At 48.4% G+C, this 20887-nt stretch overlaps 1 protein-coding gene across 4 annotated transcripts in view; it reads left to right on the plus strand.

Annotated features, from left to right (window-relative positions):
• Positions 1-20887, plus strand: part of SLC4A4 (solute carrier family 4 member 4) — a 207645-nt gene that overhangs the window by 18293 nt on the left and 168465 nt on the right. Inside the window, exon 1 of one of the 4 annotated variants that reach the window (XM_063337112.1) lies at positions 13364-13679. The exons of the other annotated variants lie outside the window; for them this stretch is intronic. The gene's annotated coding sequence lies outside the window, so the exon portion shown is untranslated. Of the gene's footprint in view, positions 1-13363; positions 13680-20887 lie in introns of those variants that run through there. 4 annotated transcript variants of the gene reach the window in all.

The following is a 20887-nucleotide window of genomic DNA, read 5'->3' on the forward strand; positions in this document are numbered from 1 at the left end:
CATGATCTGAGCTGATTCATGCTGGAAATTAAATACTTTCCGGAAGACTGGCAGTGTCCGAGATGGAGGGGAGAAGGGATTTCCTTGGGAACAGCTTTCGAGTTTTTTATTTTATCTCATACGTTTCTCTTGAAAAGGGAGGGAAATGTGCTGTTTGCTTGTTACCAGGAGGAGTAACCACGAAGTAAGGCATGTGATGGATGTAGGTAGAACTGGAGTGCGCTCTGTGTTCTGAGAGGGTTGGCTATGGGGAGTTAATATATTTAGAAAACCGTATCCATCTTGGTGTCCGTGATACAGTTTTAGTGGAGGCACATCTTGCACCTTGAGCGAGTGGTCGAGTCCTCGCTTTTGGCTGCAGAACCAGGGTGAAGGCAAGTCGAGATGCCGTGAGGAGTAAGCAAAGCGATGTCAGGGAGGAGCACTGCGGAGTTCGTGGCTGAACCCAGAGCTTGCCAACGTCTTCAGTGCTTCTGGACATCAAGAAAAGAAGGAGGCTCAGTTCTCTTGCTTGCCCCTTGGTTGTAAAGAGCTCTTTCTGCTTTTCTCCTAGCATGGAAACACGCGCGCAAAGGTTTTAGACATGAACTTACTTAGTGCAGCAGACAGCTGGGGGGGCAAAACTGGTATGGGGTGGGGTTTCTTTATGTTTTTTGGTGGCCGGTGTGATCTGGTCTTCATCTGGAGCCAGATGGAGCTCCCATCTTTTCAGCACAGCAAAATTCATCATTGCTTATGCTTCTCAGCAGCCTGAAGCTGCCTGTGATTGTGTTTTGTGTCCTCATACGTACGTGTGCGTGCTGCTTGTAAGGCAGAGGGGTCCCACAGCAGGAGTACGGGTAAGGACTTGGATAGAAATAAGTGTAGGTGACTTCTTGAGGAACCTTGTTGCCAGGAGAAATAGATGAAGGAAGGGATTAAACGAGGTGAGTGGGGTGAAGAGTCGGGTGCTTGAAGCAAGGCTCCCGGAGGCAGGAGAGAAGGCCGGACTAGCTCCGGCTGGCCCCAAGATGGGCAGGTTGGACCACAGACAGCTAGCTGACACATATTAGTTTCAATGTCACTAGGTGAAGGGCTCAGCTTACACCTAAGGCGTACGCAAAGCAAACGGTAGTAGTGGGCTATTCCTGTTTGTTCTGGACCCCTTTCTGCCCTCTTTGCTGCGGCAGAAAGGTGAGGTTTTCACGGTGTTGCCCCTGCTTTTGTGGTCGCCCCGATGGTGGCGGGCATTGCTGCTCTCGCTGGGCTTTCGGTGACTTTAATGAGACGCTCCCACAGTCGATTGGTCAAATGAAGCAAAATGTCACCGGGGGGAACTATTTTGATCCCTTTCACTGGGGGGGCAGAGGGGAGGGAAGAAGGGGGCCATAGTAAATGTCATAACAGACCTGAAGTTAAGAAGCGTTCCTCCAAGCGTGGACAATGTTTGCTGGGCTCTGTCTCTCTCGTTGAGCTGGGGCGAATGTAGAAGGGGAGCCGCTGCAAACCACCGTTTCTCCTCCTGCTAAAGGAACCCGATGGACCAGCTGGTTCTGTGGACGGACTGGAGGTAGGTCTGGGCAGCCTCCCCGGGGACTGGACGCCGAGAGGCAGAAGCCTTCAGGAGGGATGCAGTGGCTTCCAGTCTGAAATCCTAACGCTTCCTTTTCCCTCTGTGGCAGAGCTGGTATTTCACAGAGGTTTTCCCATTGATACAGGACACGATGCAGGAATAAGACTCTTTTTCAAGGTCTTTTGCACCAGGTTTGGTTATCGTAATGCAGGAGAGCTTTGTAGACAGTCCCCTGAAAGCCAGCTCTCGGGTTTGCTCGTGTGGGCATGAAATCCTGCGCCTCGCAACACGTGCGAAAGAACAGAAACATCCAGTGGAGACCTGTCCAGTTTGCCTTCTGTTATTGCTTGCTTGATTGATGCTACGTGGATGATTACAGAGTGATTTCGTGAAAATTCATTTTTTTTTTATCCTGCGTGTATTTTGTCTGGCCTGCGCTAGCATATTACAGTTACTTCTTGGATAACATCAGTGTTGTGGTTTGTTGTCAGTGGCAAATGCTCTGGCTGAGCCAACTTTTTGATCTGCTTAAATCGTTAAGATAAGTGGCATAACATCTCCCTGGAACGTTGTGATAGCAAGATAAACTGTGTTCAGTGTTAGGAAAAGAAAGGTTGTATGTCTGTCTGTCTGTCTGTATCTCTCGGAAACTGTTGAATGTTTTTTAGGCCTTAATTTGCAGCTATAACTACCCAGCTCTAACCTGCAATTATTAACTGGGAGCGGAGCCAGCAAACGCTGCAGAGTTGGGGCTGATACTCTGAGAACCGTGGAAAACAAAGCCGGGGAGCGGGGCAGCGAAGGGCATTGGTTTGCGATAACCGCGTGTACAAGAAACAATGAGAGACAGAGGAAGACGGGGGCGCACGTATAATGGGCTCTGTGTGTCTCCGAGAGACCTAGTTAGGAAGATGTGGAATAAATAAGTCTTTGAGTCATTCCCTTTTCCATATTTGAAAGCCTCCTCAACGTGTCGTCACAGCCCATCTGCATGCTGAAGATGTGCAATTTGATAAGGTATGATGGATTGCGTTATAAGTGTGACAATAATAAGGGCATGTCTAAACACACAGCAAATGTTTTCCTCCTCCTGTGGAAATTGTTTACCCATGATAGCAGAGTTTAGGTTTTGCCAGCTGAAGTAGTAGGTGATGACACCAAAAGCAGACGCCTCATCAAGCTGATTTCTTGTAATAAGTAAAGGAATAGTTGGTTTGCGCAAGCTTACAGGTGAGAGGAAAAATGCAGGAAGTTCGTTGATATCTCTGCAAAAGTAATGTGATTTGCTAGGACAGGAGGTGAGTGACCGCAGAATGCCGGTCGGCGAGGAGCGAGGTCACGCGGGAAGCAGTTGATGGTTAGCGCTCGATTCAAGAAAGCCCACGAGCCGTTTGGGACCAGCGAACAGCTTTCAGGGCCGTGGGGGAACCCAAGTACTGGGATATATTGCTTATGTCTCCGGAAAGGAAAAGGAGAGCTCTGGAGATGTGAGCTGGCTCCTACAGCTCCAAGAGCCACAGGGCAGTCACTGCCACTCGCTGAGAAAACCTGGCTTGTCCTCGGCAGGAAATGCTTGTCCCCGTCCTCCAGTACAGACGGCAGAGCAGTGGTGGTGGGGTCTGGCCAGCAAACCCTGCGCTGGGACAAAGCATTCTCTTCCCTGCCGCCCTTGCTGGGAAACAACATCCTCTCGCAGTGGGAGCGCTCGGGGCGGCTCTGGGCTGCAGCGCAGGTGAGAATGCGAGCAGCGTAACGCTGGCTTACGGCCAACCGCGTTTCTTCTTACCATTCTTCCTCCTTTTTATTTTTCGCTCCCCACCCCAAAGCATGGGAATGTAGTAATTGCATTTTGACCCAGTTTCCAAAATCACTGTAGCATAGACTTTGAAGCAGGGGGGGGAGCCACTTAAGAGTGAAACCCAGCCATTAGCTAGTACCAGGAACATCAGCAGGCTGTTAGAAGTATGCACTAACAGCCTTGTAGAACAACTCTTATCCTACGCGTTTTTATGGGGGGGCGGAGGGGAATTGCATTTACGTTTTTTGGTATTTGATCCGTGATACGCGAAACTTAGAAGACAGAGTTCAGGTTGACTTTAGGTGAAGTACTCTAAGCATAGATGCTTGTGTAAAGTGCCTGGATTTTCAAAACTTGGCTGGAGATTTCATGGCAGCCTTTCTTGTGGTTATTTCTGGCACCTCTGGCTGCCAGTTGGAACGCGGGGCTACAGATATGTGTGGAAGTGGAAAGGAATGGGTGTGAGCGCTTGTGTCGAGTAGGAGCCTTTTAATAGAAACAGGCTTGGTTTAAGATGGGTTTTTGAAATGAGCAAAGACTTGGGGAGCAGATGTAGGTATGAAATCCAAACCAATTTCCTCATTCCGGCTATTAATACGAGAGGGGAAAAACGGTCCTTTGAAGTGATTTCAAACACCAATTAATACCCCCCTGGAATCTCCCCATCAACTCAGTAAGAAGTCTTGATGTGAGAAGGAAGTTGGAATTTAACCTCACGAAATAAGATAGGCGGCAAAGTAGAAAGAAGAGACCAGGGAGCCGTTGTCCCGAGCGATGGGAATACAGTTTTACCTGGCTTTGGCTGCCACCGGGCCACCTCTGAGCTGGGTAGTCCATTGCATTGTGCCAGGGAGGGCGTCCCAGAAGCGGATGCTCCAGGTGGAGAGCTTGTTTCCACTTGGAACCACTGTGGAACTCTCACCCTTCTGGGATCTCACTGTAATATACGTTAAGTGTTAATACATTTCAGGGGGAAAAAGGGTTGAGCTAATACTACTTCTAGGGAATAGGTGGCACCTGGAATAGTTGCACGATAGGCCTAGGAATGCCACCGGTGCTTGGACATGGATTACACTGGCTCTTCTGCAGTAGAGAAGGAGGATGTCAGTGCCTTGGGCTGCATTTTGCCACCAAAAGCAAGGCTGAACGTGAAGACAAAATCGTGCTCTGGAAGGCAAGTCTTTGCTCCTCCACTGCAGAGAGTAAGAAGTCTGCAAGACATTTTGGAAGAAAATGCTCTAGTCTTGGAGGACCACCTGGTAGGGTGCCTTGAGGATGTCTTCTCCCTTGGTGGGGAAGGATGGGAGCTTTAAGATGGGACCACGAGTGTGGGGGGAAAACACCAGCGAAAAGTTCAAGGCTCTGAGAGATGGAGATGTTCCTCATCTGTTTGTACTAATAAAATGATATGTGAGATTCTCCAAAGGCAATATTTGATTCTGGTGTTGTGTAAGCATAAAATGAAAGCTTGCCCTTTGACAGCACTACTATTTTCTTAAAATGCTCCACCAGAACATGCTGTCCCTTCCTATCTGTCAATACTCCGTCGTGCCCTGAGTCCCGTAAAACACACAGAACAGAATGTTGTCCCAAGACAGTCGTCTCCTGTTGCTACATAAATGTTGAGGTGAAGCCTGAGTTTATTAGTTTTTAAGGCAGAAGGTATTGTTTCTGCACATTTTTACTTCATACAGTGCCTTAATTTTTATTAGTCTTAAGGTGATGATGTGCCTTGACTTTATTTTGCTTGCTGGAAGCCTGAAGCAGTTGAGGCCGATCGCATACTTCATCTCTCTTGTACGTGGCAGCCTGGTCCCCGAAGCCGTTCTTGCAGGTTAGTGCTTCTGAGGTGCTTCACAACAAGGCTCCGCTGCCCAACCGTGCCCTTTGTTGCAGAGCACCAGGCGGTCCTTGCCCTTGAACTTCAGCTCAACAAATCGCCTCCTTCCCCTGGAGAGGAGATAGGGGTTTGTTCTGATGTGGGCTGTTTGCTGCAGCCTTCTTGAGGGACTGCTGCTGGAGGGAACCGCAGGAGGTATTTAAATAGGTGGTTTCAGCAACAGGTCTTGTGGGTAGATTTCTCCTCGGTGCAGTTCCTCTGAACTCGCTGGTGTTGACTTATGTAAAGCACACAGCTCAGCTATTGCTGAACGCCGCGAGCAACGGTCAGAATGTTCAACGGGGTTGGCTGGGGAGGGTCTTCATACCTAAAGGTATCTGTCATACCTAAAGGTGGTGTGTTGCCTTTGGGTGATTTCAACTCGGGTTGCTTCTCCTTTCCTTTGTCATGAATCCCTAAGATCATAGAATCACAGGATGGTTTGGGTGGGAAGGGACCTTAAAGCCCACCCAGTGCCACCCCCTGCCCTGGGCAGGGACACCTCCCACCAGCCCAGGCTGCTCCCAGCCCTGTCCAACCTGGCCTTGAACCCCTCCAGGGATGGGGCAGCCACAGCTTCTCTGGGCAACCCGGGCCAGGGTCCCACTGCCCTCACAGCCAAGAATTTCTTCCTCAGATCTCATCTCAATCTCCCCTCTTTCAGTTTAAAGCCGTTCCCCCTCGTCCCATGGCTCCCCTCCCTGCTCCAGAGTCCCTCCCCAGCTTTCCTGGAGCCCCTTGAGGGACTGGAAGGTCTCCCCGGAGCCTTCTCTTCCCCAGGCTGAACCCCGCCCAACTCTCAGCCTGTCCTCGTAGGATCTGGGGCTACACACTGGGGGCTGCTCCTCGTCAGCCTGGGCTCGTGGAAGCTGCTGGAGCAGAAGGCTGCTGGGCTGGCAAGAGCCTTGAGAGAACAGCCAGTTTTGTGATTGTTGTTTGCTATAAAACAGTCTGTTTCTGTTGGAATTACCCAACAAATAGTTAAAAAATCATTACGTCCTCAAAGCTTTATTTATAGAGCGCACATTTCTGGCTCAATATGACCTGCCAGTGTTTGTTTTTAAATGTTTTGTTTAGGATATATTTATATAAAAGAGGAGTGAAAGAGCAAGAGATGTGACAGTCCAAAGTAGTGAATGATAATGCCGCTGTTTAATTATTTGAAAAGAAAAGCAAACTTTTCTGATGACCCGCAATAGGCAATGGGATAACACAGTGAAGCCCTTCCCAAAGGAAAAAGAAACAACAATGAACCAGCCCTTGGTATGTAGCGTTATAAATTGTGTCCTGCGTAAAAATGACCGGGAGTTTAGAAATGAAATGACAGAAGGGAAAATATGATTGAGTGAGTTTAACTTTATTGCAGTTACCCCTTGTTCCTGGGTAGCCTTTTTCTCCTGATAAAAGGAGGTTCCCCCCAGGGGAGGGAAAAATAGGCAACACTTTAAAAGCTCATCAATGGAAATGCTGCTATTCACTGGGAATAAAAAGCGTGTATTATTAAAATAGGAAAAAGTTTACAGGCAAAGAGCTGAGATGACCTGAGAAGAAGAACCATTTAGATCAATATCTGTTGTTTAACTTGGCTAAGCAAGGGAAAAACAATGTTCCAAGGACAGTAACCCAAACAGCACTGGAAATCAATTAATGATTAATTGTCTGGAGCTAAGCAATATAGATCTCCGTGGACTTTACTATGTAGTTTCCTGTTGTGATCATTTTATAGGTTGTTTATTTTTTCTTTCAAATATGTGTCACAAGTCATCACCTGAGGAGGACGCTCTGGTGTGTATATGGGTGGATTAGATAAAGTTGGTAATTTATCAATGCAGTAGCTGTGTTACTGATGCGGCCTTTGGAATAAGAGGGAGCCACCCATGTCTTGACTTCATGGTTGCGGAGATGCCAAATTTCCCGTAAATATTCCGTCTGTGGCTTGTTCCGTCAAAAAAGTTTGGTTCTGTTCCATCAGATTTAACCACAAGGAAAGCCCTTCCGACCCAGTGGCGTAGTCCTGGATGCGTTCACCTTGTGAAGAGAGCCCTCCCCCCCAAGAGGGATTCCACAAGGAAGTTGCTTTTTGCTGTATTTTGGATTTCCTACTGCTGCCTTTTGGCATCTCCAAAACGCTGCGGGGGTATCCGCCGAGCATTTCACCTCGATGGAGGCTGTCAGATAGAGGACGCCTTTTGAAGAAGACTGTAATAGCTGATCTTGGGCCTTACCAGCTGGAGAGCTGTTAGGTTGGCATCCCTTAGCTGAGCCTGGAGCTACCACTGGAAGGAAAGTTCTGCTTCAGAATGACCGTACCGTGTTCCACCTTTTGGGGGCTTGGCAGTTATGTATCCTGCTGGGATTTTTTTTTGCACTGGGAAAAGATGCCGTCTCGAATTAAGTGAATCCCAGTGACCTGCCGTTCAAGCTGCTCTTCCCTGCAGGATATTTGGTGCTCGAGACCAGATGCTGTCAGTGTAAGAGAGGCAAGGATGCAATTTTAGGGGAGGGGACTGAGTTTGTTTTCCTCGTACATTGTCTCCTAACCTTAATGCCTGTCGCCATCTGCTTCTTGGAAGGTATCTTCAGCCCGAGGGTAAGAAGGCTCGTTGAGGGGGCTGCTGATTTTTGATGGGAAGTTACAAGTTTTGTCTGTGCTGGTCACGTTGGTGGACTTGGCCTTGCATTGAGAGTGGGTGAGATTTCTCCACGTCCTTCCACCCAGTGATAAAAGTTTTAGAAGCTTTTCTGAGCTGGTGCACAGTGAGAAGGATTTTGATAGACAGTGGTTAATGCTTTATAAGGATTTGGTGCTCGGAAGAATCGATCTGGACACCAGTACAGGTGCTATACAAAAGGACTGGAGGGAGTGGTGGCCCGTATCTCAGAACTTTGACTTTGTTCTTTTTTTTTTTTTTTTTTTTTTTTTTCTTTAAGCCCGGGATGCCAATAGCTGAGGAATGAGGAAGAGAAAGAAACTCATGTAAATGACAGCGGGGGGAGAAACTGGGGAAAGAATAAATCCTCCTGATGTAAATACAGCCCCCGTCCTTAGCAGCCCCCCCATATCCATCATACAGCAGAGAAGCGCTTCCAGTTCTGTACCCCATTTTCCTGTAGCTACAATTAGCTTTTAGCTAAGGGGGGGGTTGACTTTAGCCCTATGATTTTTCTCCTGTCCTGAGACATGGAAAAAAAAAAAATAATGTGTGTTCCTTCTGACCTGCTTTCTGCGGGAGCTCGCTCTGAAGCAGGGGGGAGGCGATGCGTTTGAAAGCACAGCAGTGCTCCAGCCGGCGGGGCCGCCCCGTCCCTGAGCCCCCTCCTCCCGTCCTCATCCTAGAGGGGCTGAGCATTTGTTATTTCAGTATCCCAATGGTTGTAGGTGGCGGAAGCGCGTGTTTCGGCCTCCTGTGCCCTGGTGCTTTTTGTGGGTGTATAAACAAACACACTTTCTTTATTTTAACAAAGCCCTTATGTTTTTGGCTCTCTGACTGGTTTGGCTTCCCGCCCTCTAGCACGGAGTGGGACACCGCTTCAGGCACACAAAATCGGCTTTTTCCACTGCTGCCCGAGGTCGGGGTGCTCCAGCTGTCCCGCAGGATGCCCAGCTTGCTGCAAAGGGGACCACCCCGGACCCTCGCCTCTGCCGGGGGGAAGCGGGGATGGTCTGGGGGTGCCTGTGGCTGGGAAAGGGGGGGGGCAGGTTCCCAGCAGAGGGCCCCCGAGCAGCATGGATGCCTCGGGCGGGCTCCCTGCCTCTCCGGGGCTCCTCCTGTACTTGACAGGCACGGCAGGGCCATGCGTGGAGGAGTTGCTCTTGCTGGAAAGACGCGGGATGTTTTTGCAAGGAAATAGGAGGGTTTTGGAAAACGCAATCCTGGAAATAGAGACCGGCAGGTCTTGGCAAAGCACAAACTTGTGTTGCTTCCCAGATGCGTAGCACACAACGCTTATTTTCATATGTTCTGATCTCTAAGTGTTTAACCTCCTATCCTTATACTAGAGATCTGCTCAAGAAGCTTTTGAGGCGAGTACGTTGGGCTATCAGAAGTGATCAGGAGTACTGGAAGGTACCAGACGCAATTGACCCCGACTGTGAAATCCCCATCGCTCTCTTCTCCTTTTGACGTGAGTGAAGAGACTGTTGTGGCCTGTGTGGTTATCAGAGGGAGCCAGGATTGCTCATTGCTCTCAAGCGGAGGTGATGTATTATTAACGATAAGCACATCAAGCACACATTGCCAAAAAAAAAAAAAAAAAAAAAAAAGCAACCCAACAACCTTAAGCCTCCAGCATTCGATCCTGTCTTACATCAGCTGAATGTTTTTCAGCACCTCCTGTTTCTGCCTCTTTCGACAGATGCAAAGTGTGAGCCGGCGCAGGGGAACTGAGTGGGAATCTGGCGATTTGCTGCGTGGGGTCCTGCGTGTGGTGTCACAGTGAGTGGGCGGGCGGGCGCTCGGTCAGGGCCTGAATTTGGGGCTCTTACGGAGTCCGAAAAGTCAGTTCCCCGTTGAACATTGTTTTCACAGGTAACTAGAAAATGCAGAACCTGCTAATCAAGTTTGAAAAGCCAATCGGTTTACTTAGGTTAGGCCTTTAATAACCAGCTGTCAGGTAATGCTTGCCGAGACGTTGGGTTCTGTGTAGTTTTCCTGGGAAGTGGATGGCAAGGATGGACAAGCCCTGTCTCTTGGTGACTTCAACACAAGTGGGGACTACAAATATGAGAGCTACAGAATTGTTTTTCATGGTTGCCCGTAGAGATCAGCGCTGTTGGACTAACTCAGCTGTACCACTAAGGAATGTAACGGAGGGATTCATTGCATTGCGTTTGACAGCTCGGATGAGCTGCATACCTCTATCGTTTTTGAAACAAACCCCAAACCCTGATGTCCTTAGGAATAGCCGTGATTAAGGATTGAGCCCTGAAAATCTGCATGATTGGTTTTGTTGATGTAAAGAGGGTTACTTGCACGTACAAGTGTTTTCAGGGTTGAGCCTGAGTTGCTTTTTGAGCAACCTGGTCTAGTGGGAGGTGTCCCTGCCCAGCGAAGGAGTTTGGAACTGGGTGATCTTTAAGGTCCCTTCCAACCCAAACCATCGTGATTGTCAGTGATGGCTTGGCACTGACCATTTGTCAACAAACTAAAAAGATATAAAAAGCCTCTTAGACAAGTATAAATGCTTGTCTCTCTGCACTTAGTTCTTTCTAATTGAAATAGTTTTATCCTCTGAAACTTCCTGACTTAGACAGAATTACTCCTGCCTTAATCCAACACAAATATTTTATCACTCGGTCGTCCGCACAAACCCCTGGAAACGCAGGAGCTGCCAGTTTCCATCTAGTTCAGCGTCGTCCCTGACTGACAACGCTGTGGTCAGCACAAGCGGCTTCTGAGGAACCGACCAGAAATGCTGCGAGATATATTTATGGAATAACCTGCCCATGGGGAAAGTTTTCCCCTCCCGGTTCCACTGAGCATGTGCGTTTGTGTATTCTCTAATCTTTACCGTCGTCACTTGGGCTGTTCTCATTATCCGTATAGATGTCAAATGCTCTCACTGACAGCATGCGACCTCGCAGGGAAATTGTGCGCTGGACGAGAAGGCAGAAAAAGAATTTCTGTGTATCTCGGGGAGGGTGATATCTCATCCCGTGCCGTGGTTGAGGGAGGCTTTGACTGCCTTGGTGGTGAGCGGGAGGCTGGCTTTAGCCAAGGCTGGTGGCACACCTCTTCTTCACAAAGCCTTTGTGCAGGGCTGAAGCCAGCGGAGTTGAAAGGCAGGTTTAAACAGACAGCCGAGGACTTCCTGAACGGTCCTCGTTCTTCATTGCCTGCTCTGTGAACGGCAAGCTAGCGGGCTTTCGTCCTGAGTGACGAGCTTATCTCCCTTTATTAAATCAAACAGGAAAAAATATTGGAAATGACTGGGTAGTATTTAAGAGGGAATATGCGGGCCAAAGCGTGGAAGGAATGCCAAAAGGTTCATAGATATGGCACGTCGGACAAGTCGGCTCTAGCTGATGGGGTTTTATTTTGTCAATCACAGTGACGGACAGGATTATTAGGTCATTTTGGGTGTTTGTACGTGGAGCGTACTCATTTCCAAACTTGGCCCCTTGGCTCTTGATTTAAAGACTCCTGGAAGTAGGTTTGGTAGGGTTTTAGATCATTAAATGTAGCGATGGTATATTTAAAGACCGACTTAAAATCATGCATCCTGGTGTCACAACATTTTTTAGCCAGAAAATCAAATGCATAGGTGTAAGATGAGAGTGGTTTAAGTCACAGGGAATTGCAAGGAAATGGAATTGCGATGGGAGTTATTTAGGTTTGTTACTGAAATAGCGAGCGAAGAGCCAGCTGCTGAGGAGCATCCAAGAGGTGCTTTCCCTGAGGGATCTGAACACTTGGGGGGGGATCCTAAACCCCCACTAATTGTCTAAGTGGCGAGAAGCAACAGCAATCTTCTGCGGTAGCTAACACGCCTTTTCTTCAGGGGCTTCCTGGTTCATTTATAAATAGGAGTGAAGTCGAAGGTACAAACTAACAGGAATATCTTTAGGGAGTTAAAGCACGAAGAGAGTCCTTGACTCTGAGCCGTTGCCTACGCCTTCGGAAGAGGGGAAGGTGTGGAGTTACTGGGGTTTGGACTCGAGTATGCAAAGCTTCTCAATTGATTTAGTGCTTTGCTTTTGCTTGTTAATACAGGGACTGTCATGAGTTGAAATGAAATATAGCTCTAAGGGGTGCAAGTCATCGCTGTGCTGTCAGTGACCCACTGGAAACCCATTTAACCATTTAACAACAGGTACCTAAGGAATTTATTGTATTAAAGAGAGCAGAAAAGCTCCAGCCCTGACCAATTCCTGCGCAGGATCCTGAGATCTTTCAGGAAAACACTAAAAAGGGGGTGAGGGAAGACCGGCTTAGAGACAATGACCTGTTTTCAAGGGCTGGGGGGAGCGCGGAGGTGACGGCAGCGGAAGGGAGAGGGGGAATTCAGCAGGCGGATGGCTTCTGCAGTGCCCTTGCTCTGCTTTGCAGGTGCTGCGGTTTCTGGTGCTGCTTTTTTGCCTGTCCAATAGATTGCGTATTATTCCCTAATACAGAAATGGGACGGGTGACAAAAGCGGAGCTCGGTAGTTGAGGAGTGGCTGAAGTTGCCGTGTGGTAACCCTAAACCTGGCTGAAGAAGTGGAGTTTTTCCTCTACAGAGCTACAATAGTCTCCTTTGTTCCCCCGAGCGTCCATGTCCTTTCTGCTGATGGATTGCTGTTCTGCCGTGTTAATCGTGAGCCGTTTGCAGACTCTCGTTGTTTAAAAATATTTTATGGATCTCGTCACCTTGGCCTGGATGGGAAAGCTGAGTGCAAGAGCCGCAGCTTACTGAAGAAGGTTTGGGATATTGGAATTAGTGCTCTCCTCTAACCCCCATCTGGAAAGAACTTTTTGAAGGGCAATTAGTGTAAATAGGGTGCGTGCGAGAGAGAGAGAGAGGGGAGCTAAGACTACACGTGGGTGATGGGTGAGCCTTGTCATGCTGGAAGCTAAGGAGGAGCGGCCTGTAAGATAGTATTTCCTTGCAAAATTATAATAAACTGCTCGAATGATGTTGTCTGCATCGTTTTGCCTGTTCTTTTGCTCTGTAGTATGTGCTTTTGGCCAAGATGCTGCCTCGGTTGTGTGTTTTCGGTGGTGGGAGCGTGACCTCCTCCCTGGCAGACTGCAGCGTCATCCCGTCCTGTATCCCACCGCTTGCTTTGTTGGAGGGTGGCTGGGCATCTCTTGGACTGAGGAAGAGGGTGGCCACGGAAAAGTGGTTGGGGGGGGGGGGGGGGCAGCTATAAAACCCTTTAAGGGAAGAAGTGATGGAAAAAGTGCCGTGAGGTGGCTTTGGGGCAGCGTGCGGCCGCGGCCAGCCCCGCAGGGGGTTGGCGGAGGGGCTGGGTGGGTTCCCCCGGGGACACCCCGCCCGCCGGTCCCCTCGGCGGAGCACCTGCCTGCGGCCGGCGGGGCTCGGGGCCGGGGAGGCGGGCTCGCCGGTAGCCCCGGCAGCCCGGGCAGACTCCTCCTCCGTCCTCCCCGCCCCGGGGCCCCGTGACGGCGGCCGAGCCGATGCGGCGGGGGATGGGATGGGACGGGATGGGAGCGGGCGAGGGGACGTCCGAGCCTGCCGAGGGCTTTAAATGCCGGCCGGGGCGGGCTCCGCCAGCACAGCCGCTCCGCCTCGCCGCTCGGTCGCCGGCCCGGAGCCGCCAGCGGGTGGGCAGGCAGGCGGGTATATAGGCAGAGGGATCGGGTATAGCTGCTGTAGGCGGGGGTGCGCGGCCATGCCCCGCTGAAGCCCCCCCACCCCCGCCGCTCCCCGCCCGCCCCGCGGCTGCCCCGCAGCCCCCCGCCCGCCGCCGCGCTGGAGCCGGAGCGCCGCAAACCCGAGCCCCGGAGGTGAGGGGGGGGGGGGGCGGGGGGGACGGACACGGCGGGGGGGCTTGGTGGGGGGGACCCGGAGGGCACCCGGAGCACCTGCCCGCCCGGCCGGTCCCTTTGGGCAGTCAGCATCCCGGGCGGGAGGGGAGCGGCGTCCCCCCGGCGCTTGGGGCTGCGGGAACGGAGCCGCTCCGAGCGGGGAGTGGGAAGACCCGCAGGTTTCCCCCCCGCCTCGGCTTCTCTCCTGCAGAGTTCGCCTTTAGACGTGCCCTTCTCTGCTGCTCGTTAGCTTGGCGGGACTTTAAAAATTCCTCACGGTGTTTGGAAACTTTTTTTTTTTTTTTTTACGGTTTCAATTTATCTTCGCTTTAGTGAGCCGTCAGCAGCCGCCCGTTGAAGGAAATCCTATTTCCTCTTAAGTTTTTTAGCGTTCCACCTGGTACGTGGCCTTATGGGGATATTTTCCTCGCCCTAAAAGCAGCTGAGAAGAGCTCCCGGCTTCTTGGTTTCCCTTTTGGCAGCTTCCTGCTGAGCGCTGCAGCCCAGAGCCGCTCTGCTCCGCAGCGAACATGGAAATGAGAATTTAATCATCCTTTTGTTCACATACCTTTGGTTGGCTTTTTTTTTTTTTTAATGGCAATGTTAATTATTAATGGCTTTTCCATTTCGTTAGGAGAGCATCCTTTCAGTCCTTGCATTCAGGAGGAGCCGGTGCACCCGGAGGTGCCAAGAGGTTGCTGGCACTGTGCGGTGTGGGACAAGTGCCGGGCTCTTCGGGCGTCAGGAGCTGGATGTAATCATCTTACAGAGCTGCTCCTGTACGTAAAGTTAGGTTTTAGGGCAAATCCCAGCAGTAACAGCTCCTCGGAGAAATACTCCATGTGCTGTAGACTCTTGCCCTTTTGGGGAGGTGCAGTTTGCTGTGCATCTCAGAGTGACTCTGTGCTTAGGCTGCTACCTGCTCAGTGGCTTTATTGTTCTGGTCGTTCCTGAAATGTACCTATTTTCCGTTTAAAAAAAAAAAAAAAAAAAAGGAAGCAAACTAGCTAGCTGGATTTAACAGAATGTGCAGAGTTGGATATTGAGTGTGGGAATAGAATTTGGTATTTAGTAATCCCTGATGTGATAGTCTGCAGGAACGTGCCTGGTTCTTACTTTGTTGATAATTTAAAGGAAATTGTTCGTGCATTAAGAGCAAGGTACAGAGCCCCCCCCACACCCCAACCAAAAAAACCCCAACACTTAAGGCTCCCAAACCCCAGCAACTATTTAACGATAGACTTAGTTTTGTCATAGTAGTTTCCGATCATATGCAGAAGGATTAAATGGGGTTGTTTGCCACCTCTGTGCATGTGCTGGTTCACATGGATGCGCGTATGCGAACTGATTTGTCCCAGCCTGTGCCCTTCCTTCCCTGGCCTGCCCTTCTGGGCCGAGAGACCTTTCCCGGTGACTTCTGTCATGTCAGATTGTAGAGCTGAGTTCTGCGGGGCTGCATTTCAGCTGGCGATTGGAGTTCTCGGTAACTTCACCTGCCTGTGAGTGTCAGTGTGGTCTGAAGCGTGAATGTCAGTACAAGCCGCGGTGATGCTTTTCCTGTGATTTCCACCCTCCCCGCCCCCCAGTTAGATGCCAATGCGAAGTAAACCCAGGCTTTTAAGTTTCAAAAAAAATATCATGGGAAGGATTTGCTTGTAACTTATCCTTCACTGCTACCAAGGGTGAATTTCACGTTTGTAAAAGCAGTGCCTGGACTTTTAAGGTAGAGGCTACTCTAAGCTGAATTTCCAAGATGTGAAGGGGCTGGGAACGATAGAGGAATGAGGGATATAACCTAGGAGGAGCTGTGTTGCTGCTGTCTGGAGTTGAAACCAGGGTGAGAGGGAATTATGGATTGGTTTTTTTCCTTTTTTTTTTTTTTTTGTCTTTCAGTCGCTGGGGGGAGGAGGAGGGATGAAGTTTTCATTTGTGTGCACAGGGCATTCCTCGCGAGTGAACACCCTGTACACATCCATTCACCTCCCAGCGAGGTCCAGCAGGTTTTTCTGCGCCTCCTAACTGGGAATAGTATTCGTTTTAACTTCTATGTTACAATTTTAAATCTTGAAGCTCCTCCGCAGTCAGAAAACACCCTCGTATTCTGGTGGTGCGTTGTGGTATTCCTCACAGCAGGGTTTTAAAGGAGTTTTGTAGAGGAGCTTTCAAGACGTGCTTTCCCAGCCCGCTGTGGGTGTAGGGCGAATGCTTGGGTCACTGATGGCTTACGCTGATAAGAAAAGGTTCAATTTGTGCACAAAGTGCAGTTGACAGGGAAAAAAAGAACCTCTTTGTGAAAGGAAAGTCTGTAACTCCTTTTGTTTTCTGATCTACCTGCTTATGGGAGAGGGCGCCTTGCTCACGTGCAGCGTTCTTCCCACAAAGGTGGAGAAGCCGTTGGTGTTCCTGTCTGAAGGATTTGTAACTGCGCTGCCACCTTGAAGAGCCGTAATAAATAACAAGCTGGAAGGTGTTTTGGGCAAGGTTGTGAATGAAAATTGCCCTGTGCGAGAGTAAAGAGAAAACCTGTTGTTGTTGTTCTGAGTTTGCCAACAGCTGTTTTCAGGTAGAAGTTCTTAGAGGCGGAGATGCTGTCCAGCCAGAGAGAAGCCATTGCAAAGGGAAGGTGTTGCCTCGACGGAGCAAAGATCTACTGGATGAAATAGGCGCTTCAGGAGGGTGGGTGCATGAAAACGCTTGCTCCTGTAAAAAAAAGTATTGGGAACAGAGAGTGATGCTCCTGTGTGCCTACGTGCCAGTCTGTTAGAGTGGATTTGCTAGTCTTCTGGGTTTTTTTTTAAATTTAATTTTATGTTATTACATTGTTGTATGTGTCCCTATCAAAACCAGCATAGCTCTTACTGGTTTGCACTCGAATGCCTTCTTATGGGTTGGGAGCACCCGAGGACTTCCGTCTGGGTTTAAAGATGCCCTGTTGAAAACAGCGTTGACAGCATTCGAAGCCTGGTGCTACGGCATCGGGTCGTTCCCTCGGTGGCGCTGGTACAAATGACTTCATTGCGTAGCGAGATAGCATCCTTGTCACGCTCCAGTGACCTGCCTTTCACATAGTTTCTTTGTGCGTGAGAGTTAGAATTTGAACTCTTGCTTTGAGCAAATTAAAAGGGTTCTGATAACTACTATCAGGTTTTCTCGTTCGAAGTCAATTAGCTGCTTCCGGCTTCAAATCCATTTAGAAGGCTCAAAAGGGAGTGCTCTTTGAAAATCCAGTAATAGCAGTTTACGGTTAATATTGATAAAGGAGCGTGTCCCTGTCATTGTGCTACTTCTGGTGGAAGGAAAGCTTCTCTTTTGTGCTCCTTCTAAATAAGAGAACTGGAATGGGGAGGCAGAACTCTTGCTCTTATCTATGTTTCAGTGTGTGGCCTGAAATTTAAATAACAGCAATAAAATTTTCAAGGTTGCGGTGAAGTCCTAGAACCGTTGAGACCAATGCTTCTGCCCCCCTGCCCTTGAACCTGGAGGTGCCGTAGCATCTCGTTTCTGCTGAGTTTGCTCAGGATTGTGTGCAGTTGGTGGCAGGAATCCTTTTTGTTGCTGTTGGACAGTGTTGAAGACAATTACACCACCCATAAAACAGTGTGTGCCATAAGTAAAAAGCTACAGAACTTCAAAAATACTTGCTTAAATCTGTGCCGCAGCCTGCCGGCGTGCTTGCTCTCGGGTAAATCTCTACCATCCTCTCTCTAGACCTTCATGACTCAATACGGAATAGTGGCTTCAAGGAGGGGCCATAGTCTTTCAGGTCAAAGCTTGCATGGAGATTGAGCTCAAAGATATTATGACGTGGAGTTAGCTGTTAAGCCTTGAAAATTAGTGCCTGATTTGAGTTACGATGGAAATACCTCCTCTGAAATGAAAGCGTTAAGGACGGTGCGGTAGCTGTTGGGCGTCTAGGAGGACGCGATGTCCATTGCGTTGGGTGTCTCTGACCTGAGGGGCTGCGTGGTGACCTGCCGAGCCAGGACACCCTGTGGTATCAGTTTTCCTTGTGTTTTTGAACTGGCCAACTATATTAAATGAAGAGGTAGAAATGTCACTGAATTACTCTCCTGCAATTCTTAGCTTTTCACATAAGGAACTTCTGAAGCTGCCCCAAGGACTATCAGTGGAGAGAATTTGCATGAGCGGTATGGGAGAAGCAGCAGAAAATCAGAGAAACCTACATCTCGGTTCTTGGCGTTCAGTTCTCTTTGGTTTGGAATTGTGGATTTCTGTCCAAATTTCGAGCCGCGTTGATAAAAGGAGCTCAGGAGCTCGGTATGGCTCAGACCATACAATAGTCAGCTGTGATCCATACTGTTCGAGTGTGACGGATCCTGCTGAGCACATCAGAGGGAGTTGCAAAGGGCCCTATTTTTAGCAGGTTTTCTCACCAGAAAAATCAGAAGAGATGATTTGACATCGCCAAAATCGGAATCCTTTTAATTTGCAGCTCAAATGAACTGTCAACATCCGAATTCCAGAAATGTGTGCTGTTAGTGGAGCTAAAGCTGCTGCAAAAGTAAAACAAAGACTGGAGGGGGATTTTTGTTTTTTTAAATGTGTGTGTATTGTTTATATATATAAATGTGCGTCTAGAGAGAGAGAAAATGTGGCTAATTTATTAGTATTTACTAATTTATTAGTATTTATTACTCCTAGGGAAATCCTTTAAGGGTGGGGGGGGAAATCTTCCAAGTTGCAGCATTTCGTATCCTATTTTTGTTATGTGACTACATTTATAGGGGAATAGGGTCATATTTCTATTTTACTACTGTATTTTCTATTTTACTACTACGCTTGCTTAATAATCTGTGTTAAATCAGACTTGAAATAAGCCTTAATTGTCCTTCCGTAAGTACTGATCCATACGTCTCCCATCTCAGAGTGAGTCTTGAAGAGCTGAACTGGGTGGTAGGAATCGTTTGCGTTACTTCTTTTAAGACTGAGGATTACCAAAATCCCTTTATTCTGTTATTAGTCATAATTATAAAAATTGCTTCATTCAATTCTACTGTTACCATAATAAATGCAAATATTTAAAAATACTCTGAAATACAAAAAGGTTGGATTGATGAGCGCTAGAATTTTCCTCGCCTTGTAGACAAACTGTTCCTGGAAGGTGCATGTTTTGTCTGGGTTTCAGAGGAGAAAAGCCTGGATCCAGCCAGAGACAGAAATAAATTGCATTTCTTTCTAAATCGGAGCGGGCTTGTCTGTGTTCCTCCTTTTTACACGTCTTTCAGGGTCTGCTTTTTCGGCTTATTTTTTACGTAATGTTTTCATTTCCGTTAGCTATGGATTTCTTTGCTACGTTTTTTTTTTGAGGGTGGTTTGGAACTTTTGGGTTTTGATCCGTTTGAGTTTTCCTCCTGCTAAATCTGGAACTTGGATGTTTCCGTGATCCGCCTGGCTGTGGACACAAATAATTGTGCTCAGAGCTATGGGGGCCATGGTGGGAACGGTTCCTCTTCTTTAAACCTGGGCAAGGTGACTCCTGCTAATTGGTGGAATTAATGAAACGGGCTAAAATTGTATGCGATTGTTCCCCCGTGGAGATTTAATTTTACTTTCTTTTACAAGTTACCACAATGAGCTGGTGTTATGCAAAAAAATCCTAGTGGGTTTGCAGGCGCAACAGATTTTTGGCTTTTTTCACTTGAAATTGACTCCTGTGGCGTATTCTGTCTTTTTCCGCTGCTGTTTTCTGAGCAAGTGGTGCAAACTTTTTGCTTTTGATGATTATGTGGCTGTGTAGTCTTAAGTCAAAGACAACGGCTGTGGTCTTGTATTTCAAGTAGTCATCTTTATTAAAATTTTCATGTTTTGCCTATTTTGTATAGTAGGCACAGAAACAGAACTTGCCTATCGTTTTCAATGGTGTGTGCAATTTGAGGATTAGAGTATTGTCACCTTAAGTTTTTCTTTAAGTTTTTACGTGGTTTTAATCACCTCTTGAAGATTTACTGATCCGAGTCTCTTATTTGAACTCTTAACCTTGAACAGAAGGTTGCAAAAGTGAACTGCTTTTATTGTACCCGCGACTATATAACACTTCAGACGCTTTGTCAACCCATATACATAAGCGTAAAGATCTTTCATCAAGGTTGCTAATTATGAGAAAGCTCAGTGTTTAGAATGAGGTTGGGAAACTGGCTCAGGAGTTCAAGGAAACGTAGCGCTTGAGCGCATTAAACCCGCTGCGTTGCACTGGAGGTGGGTGAAAGCGTGTTTCTCCTATATGGGAACTGTACATGCGAATTTTGCTGAGGTCTGGTAGTTGGCAAATTGGGTGTTCGTGAAGTGATTCTTACCCAAATTCCCGTTAAATTTGAATAGTCTGATATCACTTCCCCGTCGGACAGTTCCTGCATTCAGCAGACAAAGAGCACGGCTCAAGAACAGTAGCCCTGTTCAATAGACCGGCCTGTGTGTCCTTCTAGGCACAAACAATAATCGCAATGAAAAAACAGATGGGCACTTTGTTCTCTTCTGTCCCCAACGAAGCTTCGTTCCAAAGCCTTAATGGCACAAGAATACAGCGTGCGGTGCCCTGGGAGTACTTCCACAGAAATTGTTTAACATCTCGTGATCTGTTAGGCTTGGGTTTGTGAGCAATAACCAAGTTTGAGGAGCATTGTCCCAGGCGGTACGGTGGGCTCCGGATTCTGGGCCTTTTCTTAGAAGTCATGGGATGTTCATTTCTGTGGGGCTGTTGCCTTAATCCCGCAAAGCGCTTTATAGCACAGGTGACTTCTGGCCTTGAAGCGATTCAACTGGTTGATGTTTAAGGCTGTGTTGAAGGTGCTCTGCCGGATTGGGTCCTGTGGGAGTAGCTCCATCGGTATGAAGAGGAGAAACGTGTGGCGAGATAGTAGGGTGAGTGGAAAGAGCCGATCAAACGGGGCCAAAGGGGTGTAGGAACAAAGTCTAGATCGCAACCGAAAGCGGCATGTGGGGTGGGGTCAGAAATCAGTTGAAGACTAGAGCAAAGTCTTCAGTGCATCTTTGATAGGGACAGGAAGGGTGGTGCTAGAGAGAGGTTGCAGAAGAGAGTATTTATTGAGAACAGAACATTTCAGTTGGAAGGGACCTGCGACGATCATCTAGTCCAGCTGCCTCGGTTGTGTTCTCAGTCACGGTTCACCTGTAGCCCTGCCAGATGGCATCACTAATTTTGTAGAAAA

This window comes from Chroicocephalus ridibundus, chromosome 5 (genome assembly GCF_963924245.1).
Source record: "Chroicocephalus ridibundus chromosome 5, bChrRid1.1, whole genome shotgun sequence".
Taxonomy (NCBI): domain Eukaryota; kingdom Metazoa; phylum Chordata; class Aves; order Charadriiformes; family Laridae; genus Chroicocephalus; species Chroicocephalus ridibundus.